The sequence below is a fragment of the Triturus cristatus genome, chromosome 8, assembly GCF_964204655.1.
Source record: "Triturus cristatus chromosome 8, aTriCri1.1, whole genome shotgun sequence".
NCBI classification, from domain to species: domain Eukaryota; kingdom Metazoa; phylum Chordata; class Amphibia; order Caudata; family Salamandridae; genus Triturus; species Triturus cristatus.
In genome coordinates, this window is record NC_140591.1 from 190364429 (window position 1) to 190381444 (window position 17016).

The window sequence follows — 17016 nt, forward strand, 5'->3', positions numbered from 1 at the left end:
GAGTCAAGATACCATGATTTGAGCACGGATTAATTTATTGAGACTTGTCTGGACCTTATTTGTGATTGTGGTCTTATTACTCGCTGTAGGTACCTACCAGTACCTACTAATAAACCATCATCTAATACTTCCCCTCTGGAAAAATGTGAGCGCATTGTGGGCTAAGGGTGGAATCACAAGATATCGCAAGATTGAAGAGACCTTAAAATAAGAGCAACTTTCAAACATCTGCACCCACCACAGGGATCAAAAAATCCACTCGCAACAGCAAGCCAGATTTAATCAGGACCAGCTATTTTTAGGGCCTACTCTCCCGTTCTGGCAAGCTGCCAACAGGTGATCTGCTTGCTCACAAAGTGAATGAGCACTAAAGATTCTTTCTGTGGTTGAAAATAGAGGATTTTGTAAAGTAAACTGTGTGACAATCGGGATGAGACCAGTTCACGGGTAAAGTAAATTACATTTAGGTTGAGTAGTGTATTCAAGTTACTAGACATGCAAGTCTAGTAACATTTTTATGATTTTTCTAGCCCTGCAACGCTATACGGCAGGGCATTTTACCACACTGAGCCTGCTGAAACCAAAGTGTAGGTAAACACTTTAGGAAAGTAAATTCCTCACCTTCATCTAACTCAGATGTATGGGTTATTTTATTTGTTTCCATACATGTTTGAACAGCTACTGCATTTCAATGTTTCTAGTGTGAGTGGACATATTTATTTAATTATTTCATTTGGGATGGCCTTTCCATAAAATGAGAATAATACTAGGACTCATCAGGTTGGGTGGATGATGCAGGGCTCAGTGTCCCCTTTTATATTGCACATCCTAATCTCTAGGTAGGATTTATTTTTTGCTTATTGGCATTTTGCAATGGTATAGCATGAACACGACACAACAAAAAGTACATCATAACATCCTAGCAGTCTCTCCACCTGGCCGAGGATGGGGTTTTCTCACTCAATTGCAAATAAGGTCCAGAGCACACAAGGCTGGACCCCTTCTCCTACACACTGACATGCTCCTCACCAGCACTGTAACCTTCACGTCAGTCGCACATGATTTGAATGGTCATCGTATTTGTCTCTGCCCTTGTTGACCATCCTGGCTCTTGAGTCCCCCTTGATGCCATGGCTCAACAGGTATTGTTGAAGGGGGCCCCAAATGTACTTAGGGCAATGTTACAGAGATATTATAGTATAATAGATTTCCATCATTATAGTTTGGCAGGTCGAACAGCCAGTCCGGTAGCCTGGTTACTTGTCCCCACCCCACAGGACACTCACCTTTTTAGCCAGGAGTCGTGCCACTAAAGTGAAGCATCTAATGGCATGCAACACCCTGTTTGTATATCCCAGTAGTGCAATCTCCAGCATCCGCTGCGATCATATCTGGGAGCGCCCTGCCCACCTAGTTCCAGTATTCGGCTACCCCTTGCTAGTTCCACATAAAGGTGCATGAAATCAGCCGACGCCTCACCACACCAGAAACTGCGGGAATGTTTTCATAGTTTGAGTGAGAATAGTTTTAGGGGGGTTGATAGGTCCTATGGAGGTATTTGAAATGGACATAGCACAGTCCACATTTTGGGGAAAGCTCCCATATTTGACCACAGGGGTATGCCCATTCCACATGCAAAATGGGAGCTTCCAGATCAGTATCCGAGTGTGTTCTCGCGCTTGGTGTGGGTGGTAGGGTTTCTGTCTGCAATGAATAGTATAGATTGGTCACCATATGTCTGGACATGTGGGCAGTCAAGAACTGGATACTGTAAGTTCCAGGAGTAAAGGTGAATAGTGCTCTCTACATATGCCACAAAGGCAACATATGTGAAGCTGTCCAGTACCGCTACTCCCCATTTGCAGATACACTGGGAGAGTGTTTGTAACATGTGAAGGGTATCACAGGGAACTGAGTTAGCGATTGTTTAGGCGAGTAGAGGATTGGGGAATGTAGTCATTTCTGGATCTTGATCCAAGCTAGCTGTGTGTTGGCTACTGTGCCTAGCTCTGCTCTTTTACACTTTGGAGTCTGGCCTAGACAGCCTTCAGTGGGGTGGGATATGCACTGTTGTGCTCTAAACCTATATGTGCCATGTATGGATGGGGATTGTGGCACAAATATGAAAAGTGTGTCTATGTGCAGAGATAGGAAAGCTCGAAATTGGGAGCCACAAGGCTGCCTCTTTCGTATGGCAGTGCCAGGGTTTCCTATCGTACCCACAGCTGCCAACCCACCCATGCAAGTGTTATCAGGTATGCTTTGAGAGTCCTAAACAAGTGTTGAGTCAAATGTATAGGGATATTAGTGAACAAATAAAGTGGTTTAGGTAATGTGACCACCTTGATGAGCGCTATCTGTCCCATCGGGGCAATGGAAAGATAGTTCAGGGGTGAATCTGTTCTTCAGTACGAGTCATGACAGTCCCATAGTTGTCTCTAATTACCTTTTCCTTGCCTTCATGGATCCAAACCCCCAGGTATTTGATGGAATGTGTAGCCCAGGTAAGTGGTAAACCATGTGTTTTAGCGAGTGTTGCCAACATGAGTGGGAAAATTATGGATTTATTCCAGTTTATCGCAATCCAAGAGACTGCTTGAAATAGAGTAAATTCTGTGTATTAACAACTAGCTTGCACAAGATGACAGTCATACCTCCCATGGGTGTTTGGGAGCTGAGAGTGTGTGTTTTTTAATATGTGTGTTTAGAGCAACACTTGAATCAGGGGGCATTACACAGTTGTGTTTCCTACAACAGAGAATAAAATATATTCTTTTATATCTCTTTGTGCATGAGTAGGGGTCAAGAGGGGTAGACTTATGTTTTTTATCTTTCTTTTCACAGACACTAATGATGACAGCGTTACTGAAATACAAGTAAGGTTGAATTAACCACCTTGTACTTATTGGTCACACTGTGAAATAGACCAACAATATGAGGGATCATTTACCCTGAAGGCCAGTGACCCAAAGGTGCAAATAACTCTGGCTGAAACATGTTGGTATGCAGTAGGGGATAAGGAGTGGTAACTCCTCCTAAATACCCCGGCTTTTGAGCTTTTAATCCTGCCAAGGGAGAGCAATAATCAAGGAATTTGGGTGGTACTTCCTTGGTGGCTTTAATTCGCATTCTTTCGCACCAGTGATCCCTCTTGGGAAAACGTTTCCTTTCCTTAACTTGCTTCACTTCTCTTCTCTCTTTATTTCCCAAAACATCAGTGCTCCATCCAGTGTGTTGGTCTGCATGTGGGCCCTATGATGAAGCATGCCACTGCATAGTGGGTGAGGGCAGTATTTAAAAATCTGTTGATTTTCCTCTCTATATATATTTTTCCACCCTTACAAATCCTTGTCAAATTCGACTTAGACAGAGACACTGACAAAACTGCCTCAAGCAGAGTCTCTTCTGTTAGGTTTTTTAAGTTCTTCTCTTTTGTGAGTTTAGGTGTACTTATGAGGGGGGAAAGAGAAGGCTCACTCCCTAGTCTCTTTTCTGTGACAATAAATTCCGGCATGACAGGGCTCAGGTTCCATGCAGGGTCTTCGGAGTACAGTGTTAATGGCATCCCCTTCAGCAACACTATTATGTTACAGATGGGAATGCAAGCCCCACTTCTGCTGGACTTTGTAATAAAGTAAAACGTTTATTGGCAGTCCTGCACACTTCCAGCCTGCCTTCAGTGCTATGTAGAACATCTAAATTGAAAAAATGTTATGTTGTATAACAAAAAATTTGGAAATGGTAGCTATTAGAAAGTTGTTGGAAGGGTGGGCCATAGGATTTGATGGGGCTAGCATTTTTGAATACACATGTTCTAGAATGTGTAGTTAGAAGCCAGGGGTTAATTAGTAGGTGTAGGTAGGTTCACAGAGGGGTAGGATGTAGTTATGGTACTTGGATTTTTCTTGAGAGCACATGGACCTGAACGGGCAGGAAGGAGCACGTGGACCTGAACGGGCAGGAAGAAGCATTTGGTTAATCAGCAGGGTAATACTAGGGTGTGGTCATGCTGAGTGAGCTACAAGGGGGAGGATCACATGATAGATGCAAATTGAGCACTTTCACGCAGAGATGTGGAAAGCAGTTGGAGTTAATGCACTATGAAATGGAGAATGCAGGTACACAAGAAAGCTCAGTTCATTTTGGTTGTGGCTATGTCTGTTATTACTATAGAGTCAGTTTATCATCAGTTGATTGTGAACACGATGGATGTGATCTCACTGCCCAAATACTCAGTCAGGGTGCAAGCGAACATGGATGTAGAAGACAGAAGGACGGCACTCTTTAGGAGGGTTTCTAAATATGTTTTTACGGGCACATTTTGGATGAGTATAAACACGTTCGTGAGGGGGACAATGAAAGGGTGTCTTGGACAGCACAGCTGTGCATTGATGAGACAGGCCAAGAATGATACAGCCTTGTCACACCTCAACTATACATATTTAATTATTCTATATTTAATAAAGCAGTGGTGTACTCTCTTCTTGCTCTTCCCCAGTATCTTCCTCCCCTTCACACCTTACCCCTTCCCTTCTCTCCATTCTTCTTTCACTTTCTGCCCTACGTACACGTTTCCTCTTAATCACCACCTCCCCTCATTAACTGCTTTTCATTTTTCACCTTCTCATCTTTACCTTCCACGTTCTTTTCACACACTCTCCTCTGTCTGCTCTTCTTCCCTTTTTCCTCTTTCCTTTTTTCATTCTCATCATGTTCCACTTCTGTCTTGCACTCCCCATCTCTGCTTTCCTCACTTCTCTTCACATTCTTTGTCTACCGTATCTATCTTTGCCTTCAGACTTCTCCTCCTTCCTTATTCTCCCTTTTATGTTCTTCCTTCTTGCTCATTTCTTTATATATACTCTAGTAATCTGTGTTTGTTCTCAGAGTCATAAATTTAAATCTTGGTGCGGCAACTCAAGTCTTTCATATATCTGAGGTCGATAAAATGTGTGCCAATGAGCTGGATAACAACATTTTAAATTCAGTGTTAAGGCCCCTTTTGGTGAATATGTGCTTTACAAACATACATGGTATGTTAAGGACACAAATGTATTTCAATCTTTTATTTTTCAATTTCTATGCAATATTACTCTGTCATTATCCTCTCTACTTGACCCAGTACCTTTCATACGCAGATTCATTCCCCTGACCTCCTTTCTTTTTTCCCCCCTTTTTTCTTCCTCAGCACCTCCAGCCATGCCTCCTATACCCTCTTGCTTCCTTACACCCTCATTCCATTCTTGCTTCCTTATACCTTATTCCATTCTTGCTTCCTTACACCCTCTTCCATTCTTACTTCCTTACACCCTCATTCATTCCCCATCCTCCCTGGGTGCATTTAATCCTTCTTCCTCCATTCTTTCCTTACTCTTTTTCCTGCTCCTTTCTTCACCTCTTCTTTAATTTCTTCCTTTCTCAACCATTCCTTATGCTTATCTTGCTCCTTTCCTTTCTTCTTTCTTTTCATCCATCACACATAGTTCACTTCCTTTCGCCCTCTATTTCTTCATTTCCTACTTTCACATTATTTTCTTATTCCCTCCTTCTTTCATCCATTGCTCTTATATATCATCACTCCAGTACTCCCCTTCCTGCCTGCATTTGTTGCTGCCTTCTTTAATGTATTCCTTCCTTCACCCTTCCTTTCTTTTAAACAGCACAGTAGAAGCACATTCTCTTTAATTTGCAAAGGTACCTCGAAGTCCTCTAATGACTGTTCCTGAAGCTGCATTTTGAGATTTACACACATTATCCAATTTGAGTTCACTTTTAAGTTGTTGTCATAGACTTCCCATATGGTACATGATGTTAAGTTATATTTGAGTTCAAGAAAAACTAATAATCCAAGACGGTATCCAGGCACTTGGGCAGGTGTGAGGTCTCCGAGGTGCTTATGTGAAGAGCCAGGTCTTCAACTTCTTGCGGAACTCAAGATGTGAGGAGGTGGCTATGGTGTGTTGAGACTTGTGGGTGTGGGACGAACCGATAAAGGAAGTGGGTGGAGCCAGTAAAGTGGACGTGGCTTCCTAAAATATTTTGAGCACCTGCACTTAATATTTTACAAATCAAGCACTGGTTGTCGCCCTATCGGGAGACCCGCAAAGTATACAGAATGCAATAGTGCCCAACCAGGTCTGTTAATATGACGCTCCTGTGATAGATTGCAGTGCCATCCTTCTTTTGTAGGTGAGTAATGGCTTGAATGTGTCTTTCGAGCCTCAAGAGTAGAGCTTGACCTCTCCGCCTCTCCATATACCCTAGCTTGTGCACATTTATGTAGGTGTTAGATCTCCAATTCAGTTATCTCTGTAAATTCCAAGTGTTTTTGTCTCAATTCAGTGCGGTGAAGACATTGTGATGTTTTGCAATACAAATGCCCCTCATGTACACCTCGACCGCCAGCCACAACGTAGCAGGGGACTGTACCAATCCACCATTGTTTTGAAAGTTGTTATTGATTTTGTTTTTCAATACTTATGCAAATTTATTGTCTAGTAGGGACTGTGGGAAAAGGTGCAATGTGGAGGCATGGTGTGGGGGAGCAGGTGTGTTTATGGTTAGTTTAAGCAGTGAGCAGGGTGCGAAGTACATGCTTTATACCTACCATCCAGCCATTCACATCTGCTGTACCTAACCAGTAGTCCAGTTGTGCCTATGGGCTGTGTAGATATACAGGCCCTCCCTCTGGGTGGGAAGGAGAGTTCTCCAGAGGTCTTTCAGGTCATGAAGGGGTGAGCGCTGTAGCGCGTGGAAGAATTGGAGCAGACCAGTTGCCTATCCAGCACAAGATTAGGGTCACACCCTTAGAGTATCATTTGGTGTGCCAGTATGTGGCTTTTTTCCATAGGTTTCGGAAAAACTGGGGGTCATTTGTATTAGGGTCATAGGAGTTCAGTAAGTAATATGCTTTCCTCCCACCAATGGCTGTAGAATGTTGTACCTGTCCTGGGCATCGGCTATCTCATGCAATAACCAAAAGGGCACTCCTCTGTGCACAAGGATGGCTGTTCCTCAGGCGTAGGCAGAGTAACTGGAAAAAAGAAGCAGTAACTGCTCTCTTTGGATATGAGGTGTGGATGGGAGCGTGCTGGGATGGGCATCTCCTGTAAGAAACAATGTCTTTTTTATGAGGACGAGATACACCAAGACCTGTTGCATCTTGAGAGGGTTATGAAGGCCTTGCACATACCATGTCAACAGACGGAGAGGGAGGTACTCAGAAGAGCTGTTCTTCTAGTCCATATAATGACAACAGATTGAAACGTGGTAGGTGTTCTCAGGCCTGTGTGCTAGCCAGGGTCTGCAAGTATTGCACTACCATTGAAAGCAAGTCTGCGCCCTGCATAATATGGTGATCTGTCTCCATATATCTCAGCTGTATTAAACCCCATCCCCCACCCCTTCAGCCACCCCAACCTGCCAGTGAAAGCACCCAGATCAAATGATTTAAGCATTCCCCAAACATAACATTCAACATTATAAATCATCCTATACAGCAGTTTGGCTTCACCTTTTGGGGGAGTCCAGGATGCCGGCCTGTTGACACTACCAACGTAGGGGTGCCTGCCAGTCCATGTGTGAAGATTCGATATGACGGTCGTCATCCTGTTAGTAGGAGTGCGTGGCTCTCTATAGCAGGCCTCTGTACTGTCTGTGTCTATCAGGTTATTACGTGCCCAGGAGCTGACTCAAAACTGCCTCCGGCCGCCCATTGTGATGGACACAGTATCTTCCTTCTATAGCGATTGCCCCCTCCTCCGATGTCTGAGATCAGGCGCGCAACACCCATTGGACTCACGGGGCTTCAGCCCCCCCCGTCGTGTGTGGCAGCCCGGGATGAGACACCTTCCCGGGCAAAAAAGAAGCCGCACCCGAGCACTTCACAGGTCTTTAAAAGACCATTTGCATGTTAATGAGGCCTCGCTGTTGTTTCAGCCCTTCTAAGAGCCCCTGCAGCTCCACTCTGCCTATTGCATAAAGTTCAGCCCCCCCCGAAATTTTTGCTCAGCCCCCCCCGAAATTTTTGCTCAGCCCCCCCCCCCCGAAATTTGGCTCTAGTTGCGCCTCTGTCTGAGATGTGTTGGAGGTAATGAGTCCAACACAGTAGATGGTTCTACTTTCGGGGGTGTGATCCTTCTCTTGGTACATAACCTTCAGGGATGCTGGCAATAACAGGGTGTCTTTCACCCCAAGTTGTTGCTGTTTACTTTTGACAGGCAGGTATTCACTGCGGACTTCTTGCAATGCCAGGGTGAAATCCAGAAAGACAGAGATTGTCGACCCCTCCACACATTAACTCATGTTGTTAACAGGCAAGGGTAAGGCTGCATCTCATTCTCTATAGACAATCTCTATTACTGGGCACGGAGGCGCCCCTGATGGGGTTAAGGGCCCAGTGAAATGTGTGCCTGTTCCATAGCAAATAAAACGTGTTTGGGGCAAAACTGGATTTTCAGGAGTGATTTCACATAGGCCATATTCTTAGTGTCTGTCAACGCAGGCATGCCTACTATATTTGGTGTCTATTGGGGTTAAGCTTTTAGGTGCATGAAGCATCGGCGTGCGCATGTCCTACTTCGTCTCTCTCTGGTGGAGGGGCCTGTGATGGGATTCGTCTGTACGCAGACAGCTATGTTAGCCCTCTTGGACTCACAGAAGTGATTTGGCAGGTGGGGCATCTGACTTTCCCCATTAGACGACAATACGTATGTGGCGGCGAGAGCGTGGTGTCCCCAGCCGAGACCTTCACGTCTGGCTGTCCTGACTGAACGGATCACAAGCAGATCGGACATATAGGGGGGGGGGGGGGGGGGGGGAGAAGGGGTAGCCCCCAACCAGTCCGCAGGATGTCAGGTGGCATGCCGGGTGGCTGGACGCAGATTCGGGGGGCTGAGTTCCACAGTAAAGCGCCCCGTTGGTCGTAATTGTGATTGAAAGCAGGGCTCGTCGTGAAGTGCATTCTGGAACTATCTGAAGTAATGGAACACCGTCATCTGCCAGGCAAAGCCTGGATGTTACAAGGTAAGCCGCGCTTGCTGTACCTCCTGGAAAGTCTCCGCCTCATGTAGGTGCAGCAGGAAAAGACAAAGGGTGTCCCAACGATAAATGTCTCAGGGGCGTTTGCTGTCCCATAAGATGTCTGTGCGGGCCAGCTATCCCTGCAGGCACTACCTCAGGGCCCTGTGATGTTTAGGAACCTCGGGGCTGTCTCCCGATGGTTATGTGTTGGGAGTTCCCTCTCTGTCACCGGGCAGCACACGCGATGAAGTGGAGAGGATGAGAACCCGCCCGAGTGGAGATGGAGGGACCCCCGCCCGGCTCTGGAGGCCTGAACAGGCCCCATGTGATCTGCGCAGTTACCCACCTGGCAGTCTCGAAGATAGACAGGCCTGCTCACTCCGCTGGTCGGGGCCAACGCACTCGCGGCCTCCCCTCTGGTGATGCCTGTTTCTCAGGCGTCGCTCAGGTGGTATAGGGGCCGAAATGGATCAAAAGAGCCGTCGAGGTTCTGAAGGGAGGCTGACAGGCTACAACCCGCGATGGCGCGATCAGTGTCATGCCGCGGGTGCCGCTTACATTGAGCAGCGAGGCTAGGCCCATTCTAATGTCTCTCGGCTTAGCACGTCCTCCGTGTCGGCACGTCAGTGGCACGAAGAATCAGGCAGGGGGTCTGCTATGCCTCATTTGACGTAGGATGACGTCCACATATTGGCGGAGAACAGCTCGAGCGCAAGGAGCCTTACTAGAGTGTGGCCATCTTGGAACCAGGCACTCTGGCGCCCCCTCTTGTTAGGTTTATCCTTATTTGTTGGGTTGACAGGGCCACTGTAATTATGTGATAGGAGAGGGCCAAATTATGCAGCACAGTTGGGTAAATTATGCGGCAAGAAAAACCACATTATGCGGTGTAATGTGGCACATTTTGTAATAGTATTACCCAGGGCTTTAAGTGGGCCAGGTCTCACTGGGTCTGAGCACCGTAAGTGTTTTTTAAGGGGGCCTCGTAACGGGTCTCTATCTGGCTCTGTTTTGTACCCTGGCAAAGCCGGTCCGTTTTTTTTTCAGGACTGCAGTGACAGCAGGCACATCATGTGCGTGTGGTGAGCGTTATAGGGGAAGGGAAATCCTTTAAAGAGAGTAATTTTCTCTCTGGATTTCCCTTCTCTTTTTGAAAGTCAGGAGCAACAACATTGTCCTGGTGTCACCAGGGCTTTAAGTGGACGTTTTTTCAATATTATATACAAGCCATAGTTGCTGCCTATTTATCTTATGCAACTAGCAACCATTGACAAAGCCAATAGTCCTGACTTGTAGGTATAATGTGACTTGTTGTATCATATATCTGGATGCAATTACAGGAACAGCAAAATACAAGTCGGGCGGCCCACTGTGCTAAACACAGATTTTTAGCTTATGTGTTTTTAAGCCACGCCCTTAAATACATTGACCACGCCCCTTTTAGAGACCCCCCCCCCCAGTTTTTTCATCCCACTTAAAGCCGTAGTATTACTTCATTCTTTCGTCATTTTTAAACTCGGTAACTCTGTCTAGGCATTTGTGTCACCTCATTAGTACTACTTTAACACCCAAATAGCAATAAGTAACACAAAGCTGAACAGTCAAGTTTTGAAGAGGGCCTTCCACCACGCTGGAACACATGTTGGATCATTTTTAGAAACCCTTTGAGTTTGAAACAATTTTTGTTAAAATCTACATATGTTGCAAAGATGGATTATGTGGCAAATGCATTAAATCTATTTTTTTGCAGAAATCGCCACACCATTGCATAATTCTAGGGGCCCTGACTATATGTCTGCAGCACCTTACTTGGTGCTCTAATGCAACTGGAGTAAAATGTTGAAAAGGAATTTTATATAGTTTGTTTATTGGGAAGAGACCTGTTGTGTAACAAGAATTTCATACATTTCTGTACACTAGTTGGAGAGTCAGTTCACACCCATGATGAAGATGCTGACTTTAAAATAAACTCTCGAGTCAGAAGTCCGTTTGTTCCCTGTTCTGACTAAAAAAGACCTAATTTAAAATATAAAGTAAGAGAGGAGGTTTGGGACTTTATGAGCAAAGAAATTAGATTGATAAGAGGTATAGAGCAAATGAAAATAAAAGTGAAACACCCCAATCTAATTTCACTCCAGATGCAGTGTCAGGAATGACCCAAGTGATTGAGCAAATTATCAACCAGTATTTTAAAAGAGGTATTTGGCAGTCCTGTAATTCACCTATTCTGGGACCAACAAGCAATTAAAAAAATCAAGGATAATGCAGCACCTTATTTTCAATAACTGAATTGTAATCCCATTTTGTCACGTGGTATTGAATCATCCAGTAATCCTATTAGATGTGGTGTGGTTCGCAGTCATTGCTGTATGCCATTATTTTCCATTCATCTACATGAGGAGTGTCAGTTTATTTTCACATTTAAATTGGTTAGTGAAATTTTAGTTTGGTATAGTGTTCCTCAGGGGAGTCTTTTTTATAAATGAAAGAAAATCAGATTGACTCCAAGGCACATGCACATATGCACCTCCAGGCAAGGGAATCCCGAAATCAATCGAGACTCCCGGTCACTTGCACTTGTTTCCCTGTCAACTTCACTCCCTGTTTTTATCTTCTTCACCTTGGCCCCTTCTTTCTTTGCCCACCTATCCTTACATTTCTTTAGTTGTGTCCATTTCTTTGTGCAATTTAATAACTCCTTTATATGCACTCTCATGCTTGGGTTCTTGTGTCTTATCTTTTTGTTACTCATTACCATTCTGAAATTCTTTTGCACATTTTTCTTCTGATTTAAAGCAATCTAGTACTCTTCAGCAAGACTTTCCAATTTCTCATGTGCCTCGTGAGCAAGTCTAGCAAACACAAGGAGATGATGGACGGAACACTGCAACCTTTCAGACAATCACCCCCAGTCACAAATCTGGGTTGAATCCATCATCGTTCTTTAGCTCACTTCGCCACTCCAGTTCAGACCCAGCTGTATGCAAATCAGTCTTGACCCTGTGCCTCATGGGAACAGTCCAGCCCGAACTGCCAAGCCAGGTCTTTCTTGGACCGTAAACAAGCATCCTTTGACTGGTTTCAAGGTGCCACCCCTATATGGCCCTATGGAAACCTTGAATGTCCTCTTCATTTTTAACGTTTATATTCCCCTAGGCTCTAAAATGGACGTACTAGCGATAGAAATATTTGAGGGAATAGATGGACAAGGTTTTCTGTCAATTTTCCTAACAGGTGATTTTAATGGGAAAATATCTAACGACTTATTAGAAAAATGGGTAAATGGCGAACAAGAAAAAGCCCTGGCAATCCCAATTCCACAATTTCCCACAGGAAGTAAAGCAGATAAAAGAGGGAATATTCTATTATCCTCACTTCCAGTGCTGAACGGAGTAATATTAAATGACAATATAGAAGGTGATATTCCGGCAACCTGCACAAGAAAAGGCAATTTTAATACTTCAGTTCTCTATTATATGATTTATAGCCTAGATTTGTTTGGATCAGTCTCACACCTAAATATTAATTTTGTGTTAGGAAGCGATCATGCAATATTACACTTAACAACAGAGTTAAGACTGGAACTTACATCTCCAGGGCACATCATGTATTTACGAAGGACAGTACTGGTGAACCAGGCCCAAGGGCGGCTGTTATGGAATTCGAGAACACTTAACAAAATTATTTCAGTAATTGAGATGGCACAACCATTACAGATCATTCATTCAACAAATCCGATAACTAATTTTGAAGCAGTCACCAACTAATTGGTACAATCCTGGCAGGATAATCTAAAACAACGAATTCCAATATCAGCAAAAAACAAAAGACTGGACCTATACATAAGTGCAATTGAATTAAATAAACTAATAAGAGCGCAATTCCTTCAATTCTCTGAAATAAGACAATGAGAAATTAATAATTTTAAAAACCGTCGCAGGAGGGATAAGGAAAAAAATCGTAAAAAATACAGGATAAAAAATGGGTGGACATACAGATTGCAGCAAAACAAAATAACAAACGTTCCTATTGGAATATAATTGCCAAAGAAACGGGCGCAAAAAAAATCTCTACAAGATATTCCAGTTCCCCTATCAGAATGGGAAATATACTTAACCAACCTATATAAATTAAATGAGAGGGCATAAAGTTCGACTCTAGTGTCAGGTAAGCTAGGAGAAAAAATCTCAGATAACGGAGCTCCATCTCATCATCAAATTGAATACTATATAAAAAAGGCAAGAACGTCGGCAGCAATGGGTCCGGACCAAATTCCAATTAAGGTCCTCCAAAGTAACCCTAAACAGTGGAGCAAGTTTTTAGCTCCCCTTTTTTTCCATAGCTTTGAAACTGGGGAAATTCCCAAATCTTGGAAGGGTAGCATTGTAATCTCAATCTACAAGAAGGGCTTCAGGCTGCTCCCCAGCAACCACCAGTAGATAGGTCTCCTGGATGCAACTGGGAAAATCTGCGCGGCAAGTGATTTAGAACATCCTAAAGACTGGGCATTTTCAACATGTTCTATTCCCTTTAATCAAGCAGGGTTTAGGCAAACAATAATTGATAAATATGTCACCTCAAAGTCTCATTCATTGTATGCAGTCTTAGTCGACTTTACGACTGCATTTGACAGGGTGAATAGAGCGATGCTCCGGAGAAAACTTAGAAAAATGTGAATTCCGGATAACCTCCTTCATTTAATAACATCACTGTATTCAGAGACATGGTGTCAAGTTCAAATGGGGAGGGAGAAAGGTCTTACTAGCCCAATAGCTACATCTAACGGCCTTCGGCAAGGGTGTCTCCTAGCTCCCATACTGTTCTCTCTATATCTTAGTGACTTGCCGGAAAGCTTCAAACAGGTTAGCAACTTTCCACCTAAAATCGCATCTTGTAAAATACACACCATGATGTATGCAGACGATGTAGTCATCTTAGATCTAACTCCATTTGGTCTTCAAAGGAATATGCAAACACTTACTAAATACACTGATGAAAATTATCCAATACCAAATATCACTAAAACAAAAATTATTCCGTTTACAGGAAGGAAACAATATGTTAAATACAACTGGACTTTAGGGGGAAAACCGCTGGAAGTTGTAAAGGAATACACATAACTAGGGAGAATTTTTTCACAATCTTTGCAAAATTTGCCTCACCTGCAGAACCTGGACCGTAAAGTTGATGTCCATGTTGGGGCACTCCTACGATTATACTCCTCCACTGGCAAAAGGCACTTTTCTTCTCTTCTTCAAGTGTACAGCTCTAAGATTCCACCAATACTATCGTATGCACTTGAATGTATCCCATTAAGCCAATGGAAACAATTGGAACTGAAAGAAGGGAAAGTCTTCCGGAAACTGACTAAGATGTCACAAGCCGTGCCGGTATAAGTTCTTCATCTTGAACTTTCATTAGTCAGTTTTTATGCCAGAGGCATTACTAATATTTTAAGATGGGCATATAACCTTATCCATGCGGAGCAAGGAACCCTATGATCCCTACTAAAAATAGAGACATTTAAACAAGGATCTCCAAATTATTTATGCAGCAGAAACATATCTATCGCTTTTAAAATATCAAATGTTACTATTGACCTGTTGCAATCTTGAACTCCCGCTCACTTGAAGCTTTTTTAAAAACATTTAACACCAAGGTTAAGCTTCAATCTTGATAGCCAACACTGCTCCAAATTGCTATTGTATAAACAATACGCTGAAACAATTGTATATAAGAAAGTACAGCAGTATATTCATTTTAATTTAAAGCATGGAGTCAGGCGAAGCATTATATTACTCCGACTCAGGATAATTCCTCTAAAATCATTCACCTTTAAGTGGTTTTCAAAGGAAAAAGCTAGTAGTTCCTGTGATCTGTGTAATGGCGGGGTGCAAGATTTGGAACATGTGTTATTTGTTTGTCCAAATCTAACTGTTGCAGAAGCTAGAAAGAGTTTCATACAACCAATTCGAACAAACTGTAAAATTAATTCAGTACAGAACCTGATTTTTCTGTGTAAGGCACCGCCTAATGAATTTGTGTGTTACAATATATTCACATTTTTAAAATCTATTTTAATTTTGTCCTAGAATGACATTTTACTACTTTAAATGTAATTTTATTCCTTAAATATTTGTTGTTCTCAGTTGAGAACTATCTCAAATAAACTTGAAACTAGCAAAAAGAAGGTACCACCCCTCATCAGGCAGGCTAGATTGAATTCAGTGGCAAAGTGAGCAAGCGACCCACGTCTGGGCATACCCTGCCTTCTTAGGGCGAGCAAAGCAAACACAAGGAGAAGATGGACAGAGCACTGCAACTTTTCAGATGCACCCCCCAGTCACAGATCTGGGTTGAATAAATCATCGTTCTTTAGCTCACGTCGTCACCCCAGTCCAGACCAAGCTATATGCAAATCAGTCTTGAGTCTGTGCCTCATGGGAACAGTCCAGCCCGAACTGCTAAGCCTGGTCTTCCCTGGACCGGAAACAAGCATCCTGTGATCGGTTTCCTAGCCTAGTAGCTTCCTTGCTCAAATATCTCAACTCAGCCTCATCATAGGTGTTCAATTTCTCTAGGCCAATTGTATCTTTCAGAATTTGTTCAATTTCTGTCTTTAATTGCATTACATTTATCTCTATAACCACAGACTCTCTGGGTACAGGCTACGATTCTATGGCTACAACTGTAGGTGTGTGAGTTACATCAGTATGTGGCCTGATACAACAGAAGGTACCTCTACTTACGGTATGTTACGCTATGGTATGTTGATTTTTATATCACATTTGTGAACTCTGCCCTTTCCCATGTATTGTGTTGTGGACAATGAGCTTCAGAGTTCCTGCTGTAGAAGAACTCTTTCATGAACGTAGATGAAAAGGAGACGTGCCCACTTTGAAAGAAGCAAAACTCCAACATAAAACTTCAAAGACCTAGACCCTAAATCACACGTGGTGTCTAGAAAAAGACTGTAAAAAGACAGAGCTTGATTCCAAAAAATGTGTAATCTGCCAAGCAGCCAGACAGGCTGTATGAGGAGGGAAAGCTCTGCAAGACTTCTACCTGTGACCAGGACTGCTAACATCATCCATGGAAACCACCATTGCATGCCCAGGAGCTTGGAGCACCACTGCCTGCCTGCTTGTCAAGACCAATGTGCCATGTGAGGAAGAGGAGAAAGCTGTGGGAACGAGATCTAGTGGGGAGCCCTACCAAGAGGAATCCCTGAACAAGAAGTGAGATGAGCGACTGCGAAAGGATCGGATTGTTACCCTGTGCAGGAACAATCTGAGGACCCCCATATGCCAGAAGAGGGTTGCAGTGATATCAGCCATGTGAAGTGCGCTGTGCGGGAAGCACCAGGCCCGAACCACTGTGACGCAATTACCCTGTATGCCTTATGGTGCCACTGGTGAACTTAATTGAGCCAGAGCGTGGGACTTTTGTCCGCAGTATTTAGAGCGATCACACCAAAGAGTCTATGCTGGAAAGAGATCAATGCGGCAACCCTGTATTCCAGAAAGGGCTGCCGGCATCACAGTGGCCACACGTTCGGGTCATGGCCCGGATGAGGGGATTACTGACATGACCAGAGGGCCTAGACCGCCAACTGCTGCTTTTTGCCCAAGGATGGCATGATGCCGCTGAAGAAGTCGTATCCTGTCAAAGGGAGAATTCTTGAGTACTGTCTAATAGCTTACATTCCATGGATACAGGCACCAGTGAATGGGGAATCACCCCGCACACGTTACACGAAAGAGTGTGGAGCAGAGATCTACCTGATAACTACTAGTGCACAACATCAAGGGAGGATTGGGTTGTTGGTTGCGGATGTCGTACTTCATTGCATATGTAAAGTTAGAAATAAAATACTGTATTTCTTAGAAAAGCAAGTATTTGGCTGCACATTAATTTATTGTTCAAACTATTTGCACTTTGAGTTATGAGTTGTGTTCACTGACCTGTATCTACATCTCCCTGAGGGAGCCTTGA

General features: G+C 43.7%; 1 long non-coding RNA gene across 1 annotated transcript in view; it reads right to left on the minus strand.

The window, feature by feature from the left end:
- The window catches only part of LOC146801810 (uncharacterized), a 30312-nt gene extending 20834 nt beyond the window's left edge, over nucleotides 1-9478 (minus strand). The window contains exon 1 of the long non-coding RNA XR_014968076.1: nucleotides 9368-9478. This is a non-coding gene — a long non-coding RNA (uncharacterized LOC146801810). The remainder of the gene's footprint in view (nucleotides 1-9367) is intronic.
- Nucleotides 9479-17016: the final 7538 nt, after the last annotated feature.